A 15,056-nucleotide genomic window follows, 5' to 3' on the forward strand; every position below is an offset into this window, starting at 1 on the left:
TCCCGTGAGAAAGCGAGCCCTTCACAATCTCCCTGACAGGCCAAACGGCCTCATGCTAGGAGCCTGTTGTCACTCCCTCCTTCCTATTCCCTTCCTGGCACCTGAGGCTGTAAAAGCTGAATTATAGTCCCCTCTTCCCTATCTCTTCCTGACTCCCATATGCCATCCAAGGACACGAGTTATGCCTGAGCCCGCCCTGACACCCCAAGGCTGACAAGGAGGATCTATGTTCCGGAGATAAGATGCAGAGTGCCCGCCGCCTAGAGCCTGACTTCGGCCCTCATGTCAGCAGATGCCTGCTTCTTTGTTCTTTGTTAAATTCCCCCTCGACCCCTCCCTTCCTTATTCCCCAAGATGTATGCTTTAAAACAAGGCACCTCAGCAGAATAAACGGAGACCTTGATAGGCACCCTTCTTGGTCTCTGCTTCTCCTTCCCTTCCTCCCATTTTCTTCCAGGTTTGCGGTCCCCCTCGCACCCACGAATAACTGAATCCCATGGGACGGGATAACAGGGACACTGAGGAATAAGCACAATTATAAAAGCAGACCGCACAACAAAAACAGCATGGCGCTTATTCACAGACCCACAGAAAGAGACAGGAAAGAACGCGAGGAACAGACGCTTACCCTGAGCTGTATCGATCAGGCTCCGTCGGGGTTTGCAACTCCATCCGGCCCACCACACCTATGTTGGCCTTCACAATGCTGACAGAAAGCCTCTGGCACTGTTCATCCTGCAAAGAGACTGGAAACACATCAAAAGTAGAATTTCTGACAATATTGCATCGTGAAGAAATTTCACTGTGGCCGGAATCTGAGAAATTATCCACTGTACCAATGGGATGCAACGTATAACTCAAGTGAGAATGTAAATGCAGTAAATAGATATTGTAGGCTCCTAAAATTAAACAGGTCCACCAAATGAGCAAAAATTATATGTTGACAATGAAATTTGGGTTTATTCAAAAACCTATAAACACCTGGTGAATAAGAGAATAAAGTTTTACCCTGATAAAGTATAAGTTGCTTATTCAACAGTCAGAAAAAGCTACCTACTGTCATTCACCTTGGTAGAGATGAAGAAACTATGGCATGCCGTGACTATTCTTGCTTCCTTAGCTACAAAAGACACAATTGTTAGTAAACCCAACTGAACACAGCTCAAAGATAGAGCACTTGTCCCATGCCTGAGGCACTAGTTTCAATCTTAGCAGAATAAGACAAGACAAACAAAACTGGAGGCCAAGCCTCTCACAACCAAACTCCATCCAGAAGAACTGATCTGTCTTAGAAGTGTGAACCCAATCTTATTTTCTTTCCTTCCTTCTTTTCTTTCTTTCTTTCTTTCTTTCTTTCTTTCTTTCTTTCTTTCTTTCTGTCTGTCTGTCTGTCTGCCTGCCTTTCTTTCTTTCTTTCTTTCTTTCTTTCTTTCTTTCTTTCTTTCTTTCTTTCTTTCTTTTCTTCTTTCTTTCTTCCTTTCTTGCTTTCTTTCTCCAAGACAGGGTTTCTCTGTGTAGCCCTGGCTATTCTAGAACTTACTCTGTAGATCAAGCTGGCTTTGAACTCAGAGATCCACCTGACTCTGCATCCTGAGTGCTGGGATTAAAGGTCTGCATCACCAGGGTACATCTTAAGTGTCTTATTTTCAAAAGATGCGTTGACTTTTTGAGGATGGCCTAAAAGTTCAACAAGAAGGATCCATAAAAATTTAAGTGGACAACTGCATAAAAAGAATAAGACCCAAAGAGGGTACTCTTAGATTTCCTTCATTTATTTTTTCAACATTGATGATGTATTAGTTGAATGACCTACAAGGCAGTTGTCTTTAAGGGTGTTGTGCATTTCCTCAACCCCACACTGGCTCAATGGATGTTGATTTTCTGATCTGAAAGGACTCTTAGCTCTCAGTTGTTCATAAAAATAATTGTAAAACCACAAGGCTTGGAGGGGGAGGGGAAATGCAATTAAATTTTTATATGTTTAATGAAAAATGCCTCAGTCTTTCTCAGCACTCAATTTTTAAATGTCCATAATAATACTAAGGCTGGTGAACAGATATAATTACATGAAATGTAACTTTCTCCTCTTTTAGCCCAGGTTGACCTCTAGCAATGTTTTTATTGCAGTTACCTCTGTGTTGGAATTAGGGGCCTGCACTACCACACCTATCATAATAAAAATTTTTTCAATGCCACTTACAAAACAAATACAGCAACAATGAAACTGGAGAGCATCTGAAGGTTAAATTTTGTCATTTCAGTCCCCATAGGCCCTGGTTTATATTCTAAAGGCTATCAGGTCTTGATAAGGTTTAACACGGTTGGTTTTTGTTTTTGTTTTATAAATCACATTGCAAGTTCCAACAGACAAGGTTAAGTCTGCCCTGTGCTTGATGCTTGGAGGAATTCTTCCATTTTCTTAGCTGACCAGTTAACAAGCTTTCCCAGCAGCAGCAACCCCCTCTTGGCTTTTGTAGTGATGGGAATGGAACCCATGAATTCAGCCATGCTAGGCAGGTATTCTACCAACTGAGCCCTACTGACAACCTGTTGATGCTGTTGTAATGTAATTCTATTACAACATCACTCTGATTTAAGCAGTTCTCTGATTAAATATAAAAATGTTAACATACACGATATGCATAAGGCTACACAGTAACGCTACATGAATGGGTAGATATTTTTTTCCCTTAAAACATTCTATTAAGCTGGGTGTGGTGGCACATGCTTTTGCAGGGCAGAGGTAGGTGGATCTCTGTTTGTTTGAAACTAGTCTGGTCCTCATAGTGAGACCATGAGTTAAAAAAAAAAGCAAAGTAAAGGAAAATCAACACTATTTATTTATGTCTGTGTTTGTGTCTATATACAAGCACACTTGGCTTTTTACCATTTGTTGTTTATTTAGTGTGTGTGTGTGTGTGTGTGTGTGTGTGTGTGTGTGTGTGTGTGTATACCATGTTGCAGATGTGGATGTCAGAGGACAACCTGCAGGAGCTGGCTCTTTTTCTCCACCACACAGGTTCCAGGGATTGAGCTTATCATACTTGGTAATGAGCATCCTTACCCTCTATGCCACCTCCCCTTTGTTTTGTACGTGTGGTGGCACGTGGACGGAGGTTGGAGGACAACTTGAAGAAGTTGGTCCCAGAGATAAAATGCAGGTGGTTAGGTTTGGTGGCAAGCACCCTTACACACTGAGCCATTTCACTAAGAATGAACAGTTTTGATAGAAAACTATTTCTAGGGACAGTCTCTCTCTCTCTCTCTCTCTCTCTCTCTCTCTCTCTCTCTCTCTCTCTCTCTCTCTCTCTCACACACACACACACACACACACACACACTTTACAAAAGACTTCCATTATCTTCAGTATTTGTAGATAGAGTAAACTTGCTAGCAGCCATGTTTGGTGTTTCAAAGTGGTGTTAACAATGATTTATTTACTTTTGAAGCAGGGTTGCATTAAGTATCTCTAACAGGCATTCAATTTATGTAGCCCGGAGAGGCAGCAAATACACAGTCCTCCTGAATGCTGGGATCACTGGTGTGTACGACCACACCTTGCAGGTGATAGCTTTTATTACAGTCCAAAATGCTGGAATTGTTTAGGACAAAACAATTTCATAAAATAGATTGAGGGAAGAAAACCTCCTAATTATTATTTTTTTCATAATGCAATTTAAGATACATTAAACTTAATATCTTAGGATGGCAGGTGACATTTCATCCACATTATAAAGGTCATAAATTTTAAAAAAAATCCTAGAAGATATTTTGAGAGACATTCACTTTGAGAAAATGGGAGACAGCTTTATATTCAGGAGCGCCTACCTCACATTAAATATAGCTCATGGGTATTTCTAGATAAGAAGAATGACAGTCTTCCCTATGCAAAGTTCAGCACAGAGAAGGAGACAGAAGCACACAGCAGAGCTGTCAGGAATGTATGTGGATCGAGAATGCAGGTAGTGGGGAAATGTGCCACTCAGTTTGATTGCCATAAGACAAGCACAAGAGTTGGAAAGGGAAAATATGCCAAGGGAGGATTGTTTTCCCACAAACACAAATAACACTGATCAGGAGGCGAGAGCTCAGGTGGGACACACTGCCTTCTGTCAACTTGGGAATGAGAGCGCAAAAGATATACTGCCTATTGTCAACTCAGGAATGGGGACATGTTTCCAAAGCCAACTTCATGGGCAACTTTACTTTGGAACTAATGTTTTCCTCTGCATAAATTCAGAAGCAAGAACAGTTGTATGGAAAGTCGTTCTGTTGAGTATTTACACAGAGAACCAGAGAGCGGGTTACTGCTAATGGGAGAAGATTCCAGATTTCTTTATTTTTCAGGCATTAGCTGCATACTATGTCTCCTAAGTTTCATAGTTAGTGGTCATCAAGTAGGGATCTACCTTCAAGCCTGGCATGTGCCTCAGTTTGATCCCTAACCCCATAAAATAAAATAAAAAATCACATCAGATAAATAACTTAAACATATTTTGCCTAAACTTTTGTCATTTACTGATCACATGGCAAAAATTTGTTCAAATGATGTAAGTGAAGGAGGTCAGCTTCTGTATTTGTTAAAGCTTAAGTCAATAAGAGGGCAGTCCCCTGTGTCACCCCTTATGCTGCCATGACAGATGACCTAACTATCAAATAAGATGCTCTTCCTATAGAATGGAAGACCGTTTTGCAATCTAGTCATTCAACGGGGATTAATATTCAGAATATGTAAAGAACCCAAGAAATTAAATTCTATAAAAATTCAATAAAAGAAAAAAGACAAATGAATTGAACAGATAGTTCTCCAAAGAGGAAATGCAAATGACGAATAAATACATGAAAAACCTCCATTATCCCTAGCCATAAAGGAAATGCATATCAAAACTGCACTGAGATTCCACCTCACCCTAGTCAGAATGTCCACCATCAAGAAAACAAGTGCTAGTGAGGATGAGCTTGGAGAAGAACCCTGGTAGACTCGGATGGACAAGCTTAGCAGCCTAGGAGGTCCTATGGAAGGTTCACCAAAGCTGACCAAAGACCATATGACCGACCTGCAGCCCCCGTGCTATCCACATTAATCATCACACTCTTCCCAACAGCAAAGATACAGACCCACCCTAGACACTTATCAGCACACAAATAAAGAAAGTACAGACATATACACAGTGGAGCTTGATCCCTGAAACCAACTCACACAAGTTGTCCTCTAACCCCCACCTGTACAACAGAGCACATATGGTATCAGCCATCCACGTTTTATAAATAAATGCTTAAATTGCACACATGATTGTTGTAGAAATTATTTAATCTCGACTTGGGGTTTCTAACCTGCCTTGAATGATTTAGTTCTCGGATAAAAACCACGCATAACCTTTATATTTATAATAAGTCTTAAATAATACAAAAGCTGGGCAGCTGCCTACCGTCTATGTTGTTAGAATCTACTTTTTAATTGAGAATCCTGAAGTATTATTTACTATGTTTTATCTGGGCTGCTCTTAACTCCAATTAACCAGCCCACAGGGCCATATTTTCTTTACTCCTAAGCCATGATGGCTTCTTCTTCCTCCTCCAGTCTTTCCTCCTCCTCATGGGCCCTCTCTGACCCCCCAAGCCTTGGAAACCTAAACTCTATGTCTCTTCTGCCCAGCTATTGGCACCTTTATTTACCAATCAGAAATAACTTGGGCCCAAAGTGTAGGTGTGGACTCTCTTCCTCTGGGACAACCAGGTCTTAGGGGGATGCACATAGCATTACAATAGATAGCTAAAGATCAAACCTCAACAATTTCCCTTTTTAGTTCAACAAAAGGCTCTTTTCTCTCAGAAGTAAATTGAATACAATTATAAAAATTATATAAATTATAAGGTATGATATATATTTATAACATCTAGTCTATTACATTTGGCAATTTAAATAATTTTATCATCTATCTTAATGACTTTGTAATTTTGTACCTCAATTATGTTTGATTTTAACTTGTAAGACCATCTGAAAATTATTATTTTTTTAATCTAGAACATCTTCTTTAATGTTAAACAGCTTAAATTTAATTGTGAGATTGTAACTAGTCTTTAACCCCATCAGAGACAAGAAGAAATATATATTTGAGTATGTAGGAACATAGCTTTCAAAATTTAAACAACTGACCCAAAACATCTGACAGACATTTTGTGAAGTAGGAATTATGAAGGATTTGCTTACCCTGTCTTGGCAGAGCATGACACTCAACTTTCCTGTGTTCATTTGTTCTTTCTGGATAACATTTTGTCTGAAGATAAAATGAGGGCATTTTGTGCCCCATGGCTAGTTTGTCACAACTGAAGCAACTCCACATGAGGTATTTATGATTTTCATCACCTTCCTTGAAGTAAAATGGGGTACTGATATGAGCAGACATGTCACGTAGTCGAAAGATCTTTTAATGATGAAATAACATTAGATGTAATATTTTATGGATCTCTGATTTTTGAAGACTATCTATCTATCTATAGCATATAGCATAATTGAATTGTTAAATATTATTTTAGCTACTTATTTGAATAACCTTGAAAGCATTTTATTGTAATTAACTAAATTAGATTCTAATATGACCATGAGTTTGACTACTTGCTCTTTATTTGCATTAATTAATTATTCTAAACAGTTTGTAATAGCAATTATTAAAAGGACTGCTATTAAAAGGGTCTAAAACTTGTAATCTTAAATGACTTGCATAGGCACAATGTCTATCTAAGAAAAACAAAGTTAATTTTAAACTTTGTATCACTATACAAAGATTTATCAATGAAAAGACTTAAACCTGCATTAATATATACATTCTTTACCAATATAAGAAAATATAGTGTCAATTCTACCAATGTAAGATTGTGGCTATAAAATGTTTTGTTTAAGACTAAATTTAATAATCCATCCCTATTTGTCTAATTTCTTATAATATCACTATATCTCTTTTATTAACCTGTTTCCCTTTATTTAAGAAAGAAAGAAAGAAAGAAAGAAAGAAAGAAAGAAAGAAAGACAGAAAGAGAAGAGGAAAGGAAAGATAGAAATCTGTAAGTTTTTCATTTACTTTTTTGTCTAAAATTATAATTATTTATAAGTTATCTTTTGAATGACAATGTATTTATAACTTATAAAATGACCAAAAGCACCTACATCAGCTTAAGAGACTGGAAAAATGGTCTTTTTATATTTGTTTTTTGTGTACTTGGGGCAAAGAAATTTTAATGTAAAGGGAAATTTTTAAAAAATGGCTGAGTCAAAAATAAAGTTAGTTGTTATTATTTGTTGTCTAGTTTTTATGTGTTGAGAAAATTTTGGGCTTAACTGAAGTCTCGACTGGAATAGTCTGAAAGGCTGGATGAACCAAAGTCATGGGGGATTATTAGCCATTTTTGAAGTTGTTTTTTAAGTAAGCAAGCCATTAGTTAAGGCAGAATCAGGCAGGGAGCTGGAACAGCAGGTCATTTTAGCATTTTTTGAGGGAGAATCTTGTCAGAGCTGTATTTTTGGTGTTTTATTTTGTAATATATAAACCTTATCACCAAACTTTAATTTCATAAACATATATGTATGAAATGTGTAATGTGTATAGATGAGTTAAGGATGGATTTTTGTTTTTGTGAAAAGCAATGACCCTTTTTATGTGCTAGTTTGATCAATAACCAAATGGTAATACATCTTTATTTATGTCATATGAAAGGATGGCATGGCAAACTTTGAGGATTTTGTAGTCAATAATATTTATAGGTTATGTATAGTTGAAGTTTTGGCTAGTGACATTTTTATGCCTCAGACAGTTTGGGGGCTTTTCCCATATAGAGAGATCAGTAAATCATGTTACCTGTCTTGTTTGGTCTTTCTGATTTTTTTTTTTTTCTGTAGTCAAGATCTTTAGGAGGTCTTCTATCAAACCTGATCCTTATTATTTTGGAAGATGTCTAAAGCCTTTTTTTTTTCTGATCACATATAGAGTCTCTCTCTCTCAAAATAGTATGCCTTTGGTCTAGTAACTTGAAGTCATCAAAAGTATAGATTGATTTAATTTAGTATCTCTTTTTTTTTATCTATGCGTGCTCTATTTTGACTTCTCAGATAGAGGATTGGTAAAATCATTACAAACACTGAACTTATAACCAACATTGTGGTGCCAAAATGTTGTAGAAATTATTTAATCTCAGATCTCACAGAGACCTGTGACCCTGACTCTACATGAGACATACAGCCCAAACTCATCATGTGTGAGTACATTTCAGTCCATGTGGGGTAGGCAGGTGTCCAGATGGGCAATGCCTGCTGGGAGCTCTACTGTCTGGAACATGGGATTCAGTCTGATAGGCAGATGCCCAGTGATAAGACCATTGGGGGAGGAGACAACTCCTTCACCAACTTCTGCTGTGAAACTGGAGCTGGAAAACATGTGCCTGGGGCAGTCTCTGTGGATCTGGAGCCTACTATAATTGATGAGATCCAAAATGGCCCATACCACCAGCTTTTCCACCCAGAGCAGCTTATCACTGGGAAAGAAGAAGCAGCCAACAACTATGCCTGTGGTCACTACACCATTGGCAAGGAGATCATAGACCCAGTGCTGGACTGGATCCATAAGCTGTCTGGTCAGTGTACAGGAGTTCAGGGCTTCCTAGTATTCCACAGCATTTGAGGGGACACTGGCTCCGTCTTCACATTTCTGCTGGTGGAGTGGCTTTTTGTTGACTATGGCAAGAAGTCCAAGCTGGAATTCTCCATCCACTTATGACATCTGCCACCATAACCTGGATATTGAGCGCCCAACCTATACCAACCTCAACTGCCTCATCAATCAAATTGTCTCCTCCATTATAGCTTCCTTGTGCTTTGATGGGGCCCTCAATGCAGACCTGACAGAGTTCCAGACCAACCTGGTGCCCTACCCTCGCATCCACTTCCCCTTGGCTACCTATGTACCAGTCATTTCTACAGAGAAGGCCTACTGTGAGCAGCAGTCAGTAGTAGAGATCAGCAATGCCTGTTTTGAGCTTGCCAAACAGATGGTGAAATGTGACACTTGGAATGGCAAGTACTTGGCCTGCTGCCTGCTGTGTCATTGAGATGTGTGGCTGAAGGATATGAATGCTGCCATAGCTGCATCAAGACAAAGCACAGCATCCAGTTTGTGGATTGGTGTCTCACAGGCTTTAAGGTTGGTATCAACTACCAGCCACCCACTGTGGTGCCTCGGGGGTGACCTGGCCAAGGTGCAGCATGCAGTGTGCATGCTGAGCAATACAACAATCATTGCTGAAGCCTGGGCCCACCTCGACCACAAGTTTGACTTGAGTGTCGACAAGAGGGCTTTTGTACACTGGTGTATGGGTGATGGAATGGAGGTGGGGGAGTTCTCTGAGGCTTGAGAGGATATATGGCTGCCCTGGAAAAAGATTATAAGGAAGTAGGCATCGAGTCCTATGAGGACAAGGATGAGGGAGAAGAATAGACAGCTACTTGGAGCCTGTTCAGTGTGTTTATTGCAAAATCCTTTCAAAGTAAAGTTTCCTTGCATGGTTAAAAAAAAGAAAAAGAAATTATTTAATCTTGACATGGGTTTTCTACCCTGCCTTAGATGACTTAGTTCTCAGATAAAAAGCACACGTAAGATTTATATTTGTAATAAGCCTTAACTAATACAAAAGCTGGGCAGCGGTCTATCCTCTCTTCCAGAGCCTGCTGGTCAGTCAACACAGGAACCATGACTGGGGGAGTGGGAATGATTATAGGAAGGGTAGAAACAAGACACAAGAGACAGAATATGAGAAGACTGCTGGCTAATACCATGCCAGTGAACAAGTTTATTTTTTTTAGTGTCCTTTAAAGGCAAGCAGCACAAAGCATGGCCAATTCCAGGAAGATAAACAATGACCACAAATGCTGATACACAGTATCTACATTTGACTAAGGCCATTTCCTTCAGGCTAGGACAGCCTCACAAGGATGTATGCACAGCTAAGGAACTTGGCATACACAACTCATGTCTTAAATAAAAACAAAAAGATGTCATCAGACTCATTCATGATTAATCATAAGCAAGAAGTCAGCCAAAGTTAACTCCTGAAGTACTCCCCATATGTCCCCTTTTTTATCTATACAAGTCAAAGCAGTCTCAGCTATTGATGCCTGTCTTAGGCAACCCCTCAAGAAGTATGGACCTTACCCATCATCAGTACAAGAATCCTAGCATTCATGCCCTTTTGTAGGTTGATCCACCTTTGAGAAAATCTTACTTGCCTTTTTTTTTTAAGAGGCACTTTATCAGTCACAGAGCAGAAAGTCGTGCTTGTATTAGGTTGTCATCTGAAAACACAGCTCTTATTCATCATTGGCACACAAATAATCTCATATTCATGGTCTGTCTTAGGTTAAGAAAGTTTCAAGATAATCTTACCATTGACTACCAGCTTCTGCTTGGGAAGGCATTGGAGCTGGAACATATATAACTCTGCCTTGACATTTATAAAAATCTGATGATCTCTCTCAAAAGAACGGGTAAAAGACATGCCATAAAAAGGATCATAAAGCCAAGTCCTGATATGTCCAATAAGAGGGATGTAAACGAAGATCGTGAAAGAAAAATGGCCTGTAACTTTTTCATAGTATCATTTGCAAAGACAAAGCCTTTGCATTTCTTAAACTTACAACATCTTTACGCAGGATTAAAAAAAAATCTAAAGATATATTAATAGTATGACAAATACCCTGCAAGTGTGTTTTACTCTGGTCCAGTTATGCTGACTCTCAGTATACATTTTGGAGTTATACAAGTCCAGAGATATGGATCATGACGTTCCAAATGGCTTCTGACTTTCATTGCTTGTACCTCATCTCCCATGTCCTTCACTGTATTATAGAATGCATCAATTTTTTGTTCTAGCTATCTATCCAAGTCCTCTTGTATGTGTAGGGCATTGGTTACATTTTCAGCAAGATGATGAACAAAACTAGATGTTTGTACCTCTTTTGCTAAAGCTAACACAGAAGTAGCAGCACTGGCTAAAAATATTATGAGAGCAACAACACCAGCAATGATCAGCCCAACTGTACCTTTTTCCTTGCCAGAGCATGATCTAATTACTCCAATATTTATAAGGCTTTTTTAGAATACCAGGGTTCAGATAAATTTCAGAAATCATAGTAAAAGCTGGTTGATGTACTACCATTACAGATTGACCATGATACAGTACAGAAACACAATTAGAGAAAAGACAATTAAAACAAGAAACATTCAGCTCATTATCAGAGCCAACATTTAGCTCATTATCAGAGCCAATAACAAAGTTAGTAAAAGATTAGGTGGGGTAATGCAGGGTGTCACATTTACCTTAACTAATTTTATTCTTGAATAAGTTGCTGTGTAGCCATAATCTTAATTGATAGAAATCTTTATAATTGATACAAATTAAATTTATAATTTCTTACATTGGCACAGAATGTATATTGATATAGATTTTTGGTTTTCATTGGTATTAATCCATATATTAATACAAAATTTGAAATTAATAGTTAATTTAGATAGTCATTGTGCCTATGTGACTCATTTAAGAATATGAGGCTTAGACTCAGTCCTTCTAATAGATGCTTTACAAACTGTTTTAAGATGATTAAGCAACACAAGTTAAGGGCCAGATAGCAAACTCATGGTTATGTTAGATTCTTATTTAATTGTAATAAAATATTTTTAGTTTGCTCAAATAGAAATGGCTAAGAGTAGTTAAGCTTGAACAGTTTCAGAGACACTTTACTTAGTCTTCAAAAACACCAGAAATCCCCAGAATGTGACATTTAATGTTATTTCATTATTAAGGAGCTCTGCTGTTGTCAAGGCTGAGGGAGACCCAGTAGCCAGCACACACAAAGCTGAACTTCTTTCACCTCATCATCTCTAACCACATTGTCCATCACTGTGGGAATTCTGTGAGAAGAAAAGGCATGCCATCTGGAGCCACAATCACCTGTATGCCCTTCGCTTGTGGTGCAGGCAGTGTCAGATGAAGCCAAAGCAAGGAGGTGAGAACTCAGTGTCTCCTTACCACACTAACTTAACTGGACCTGAAGACCTAGTCAAGCACAAGGACTGTGTGTCTTGCTGCTTGAAACCCCCTTTGACCCTCACCATTACACATGGAACAATCTGTGGCTGATTTGGGGAGGCACTCACTTGTGCTGGTTGCTGGTACCCACGACAGTGACAGTGTCTGAAGACTCCTCATCCATCTCCAGCTCCAGGATGGACAGATATTGCTTCACTTTCAGAGCCATTTGGGCATCTTCATACAGATATTTGGCATACAGATGTCTGAGGAAGGAAGTACAGGGTGCCTGCTTTTTATGCCCGCCTGTCTGAACAGCTTATAGCACTGTGGCGTTCACACTGCCCTGACTCAGTGACCTGGAAGGAAAAACAATCCTGCAAGTCTCTGGAGTACTGTACAGGCTGATCTACCAGAACTGCCAGTCTTGTGTAAAGACTCTATGCTTGAAAGATCCCATGCCCCACTCTAATAAGTAAATTGCTCTGGGGGAATGCAGAATAACAGAGATTACATAAAGTTCAGTTCAAAAGGAATTATCCATAATACGTAGACACAGATATGTTTGGCATATGTTCTGCTCCTACCAGTAAATTCTACTTTCCATCTCACAAAGCATTCAAAGTCTGTTCTTGCAGAGAAACCAGAGAACATAACTGCATATAAAAGCTTGTGCAAGAATACTGAGTGATCATAACAACAATTTACAAAATATAATTTGCCTTTTCAAATGGAGGTAATTTATATGGGTGTAATTAAACTCAGCCATGCTGTTCATTGTTGTGTTCTTACTCTGTGAGTTGAATGTGAGTTTTTAAAACAATAAATCTGTTAATATAACAGTCACACAAATGTAAACATATGTGTGGAAACCAGTACAGGAATTTGTTAAGAACTATTTTTAAAGGGGATGGTTTATGTATAACGAAAATACTAGTTGAGTTGTAGAAACGTTAAGGTGCATGGGTGCCTAGCATCACCCTCACTCCCACATCTGTGCGACAGGGTTTAGTTGCACAGTTTCTATCATTTAAGAGCTTCCTGTCCCTGCTTTCTTAGCTTTTTCATTTCAAAAACCAACAAATTATATTAAAATAAAATCTTTCTGACAGCCAAGAAATACATCTGGTCTACATTTTCCCAGAATAATAATACTCATTTTCCAGAATAATCATCAATCACTTAGCGGCTTTTGTGGACCTGACTTCAGCAATGTCCCAGCGGATCAAATCTGAAGTCAGTTTGCATCTGAAACTCTAATAGAGTGAGAGAGTTAAGGAAAAATAAAAAAACAAAGCTTCAGAAAACGGGACAGGTAAGAAACAAACCAACAGGCTGAAGAAGAACTGAGTGTACACAGGCTCCGCCACTTACCCCAGCCTCTGCTACTTCTTCCTCCTGTAAGTGAGAATCACAGAGATTGAAGCATGGGTGTAAAAAGAGACAGACCACAAGCTCAGAAAGGACCAAACTTCTGGACAAGCAGTTCTAGAAACCCACAGACATTAACTGCTTTGTTACCTCACACACATCCACTACAAATATCTCTGGCTTAAAGGACTGCTGCCTACACTTTTGTTCCTTCCCTCCACTGAACCAACCACTGCTTACTGCACCAACAGATGAATGCAGTGTGTGGACATTATGACAATTCTGCTCTAGTTGGTACTACCAATTACAAGCTCTAACTCTCCACCTCAGTGTACTGAAATAAGAAGTAAACACTGTACCCAACACTCACTAGAACTGTCTGAGGGACAAGCTACTGGCACTACTGTTATATGTGCCCTGGATCCAATTCAGACACAGCACCACAACCGAAGCTTGAAGGTGATTTGTCTCAGCACATCCTAATGTAACTCCTATCACTAACTATTTAGCTTTTTCTCCCTGTGGGCAAGCTCACTTTAACCTTCTCATCCCACACATGCCATGGCCAACAACTCACACACCACATCCTGAACATAAAGGCAGGGTCCATGTTGACTGAAGCCATTTGGCCAACATGGTGGATTTCTTTTGCAATCATTCTTAGCTTGACCAATCCATCTATTTTTGAGTTATTTCCTGAGATTAAAGAGGAGGAACAAGAAATCGCATAGTGTTCACTCTGTGCTCCCACCAGAACAGACAGAGCCAACCTGTGCTCACCCTCATGTGTGAGGAGCGGGTGTGGCAGCAGTCCCAAGATGGCGCCCGGGACTGCAGCCAAGTCTTATGACTTGCACATGACTTCCTCATACACCAGAAAATAAGCCACGACCATCGTGAGAACTGCGCAGGTGCACCATGATGCAAGATCAGACCATATGACGAGTGATGATTCTGGCCAATGGACTGCTGTTACGTGAACTGGGCTGATGGGGCGTGGTTGAGGGGTTATATAAGGGATTGTGATTGGGGGCGGAAGAGGACACACAAGAGACTATTCCTAAAGAGAGATTCATGCATGCATGTTGAAAGGTTCCTGAATAAACTGCTTTGAGAAGAACGCTGTGTCGTCATTTCTTTCTGCTGGTCAGAATCAGAGGACACTCATGGAGGAACATGACATCTTTCTTGATAATGGGGAGCAGGGGAATGACAGAGTCTATAAGTTTTGACCCCTCAGGACATTGTGGTACTTTGCCATGTTTCTGGAAGGATCAAACATGTCTTATAGGTCCTGGAATAGCTTTTCATATTTATTGGGAAGTTTTTCCCAGATGGTTCTTAGTCATGCCACAGGCGCCAGATTTAGGCCACTGAGGAGAAGAGAGTGAGATATGACTAAATGATTTTCTCTGAAACAAATAAGGCATACACGGCAACACTGTATGTGAACTTTACATGCATGGAAAGTCCTAGAATGCCTCAGAGTTCATGTTAATCCTACCTGGGCAGGGAGTGGCACCTATAATCGGATCAGGGCCAAAATGTTTGTCTTCATGCTTCTTCCTTTCATGTCCTCTTAACATTTTAAATATTAATTAATTAATTCACTA

The 15,056-nt window shown here is 39.4% G+C and overlaps 2 pseudogenes; one reads left to right on the forward strand and one right to left on the reverse strand.

The window, feature by feature from the left end:
* Positions 8,188 to 9,555, forward strand: Gm12201 (predicted gene 12201; annotated as a pseudogene).
* Positions 12,178 to 14,827, reverse strand: Gm12202 (predicted gene 12202; annotated as a pseudogene).

This window comes from Mus musculus, chromosome 11 (genome assembly GCF_000001635.26).
Source record: "Mus musculus strain C57BL/6J chromosome 11, GRCm38.p6 C57BL/6J".
In the NCBI taxonomy this organism is placed as follows: domain Eukaryota; kingdom Metazoa; phylum Chordata; class Mammalia; order Rodentia; family Muridae; genus Mus; species Mus musculus.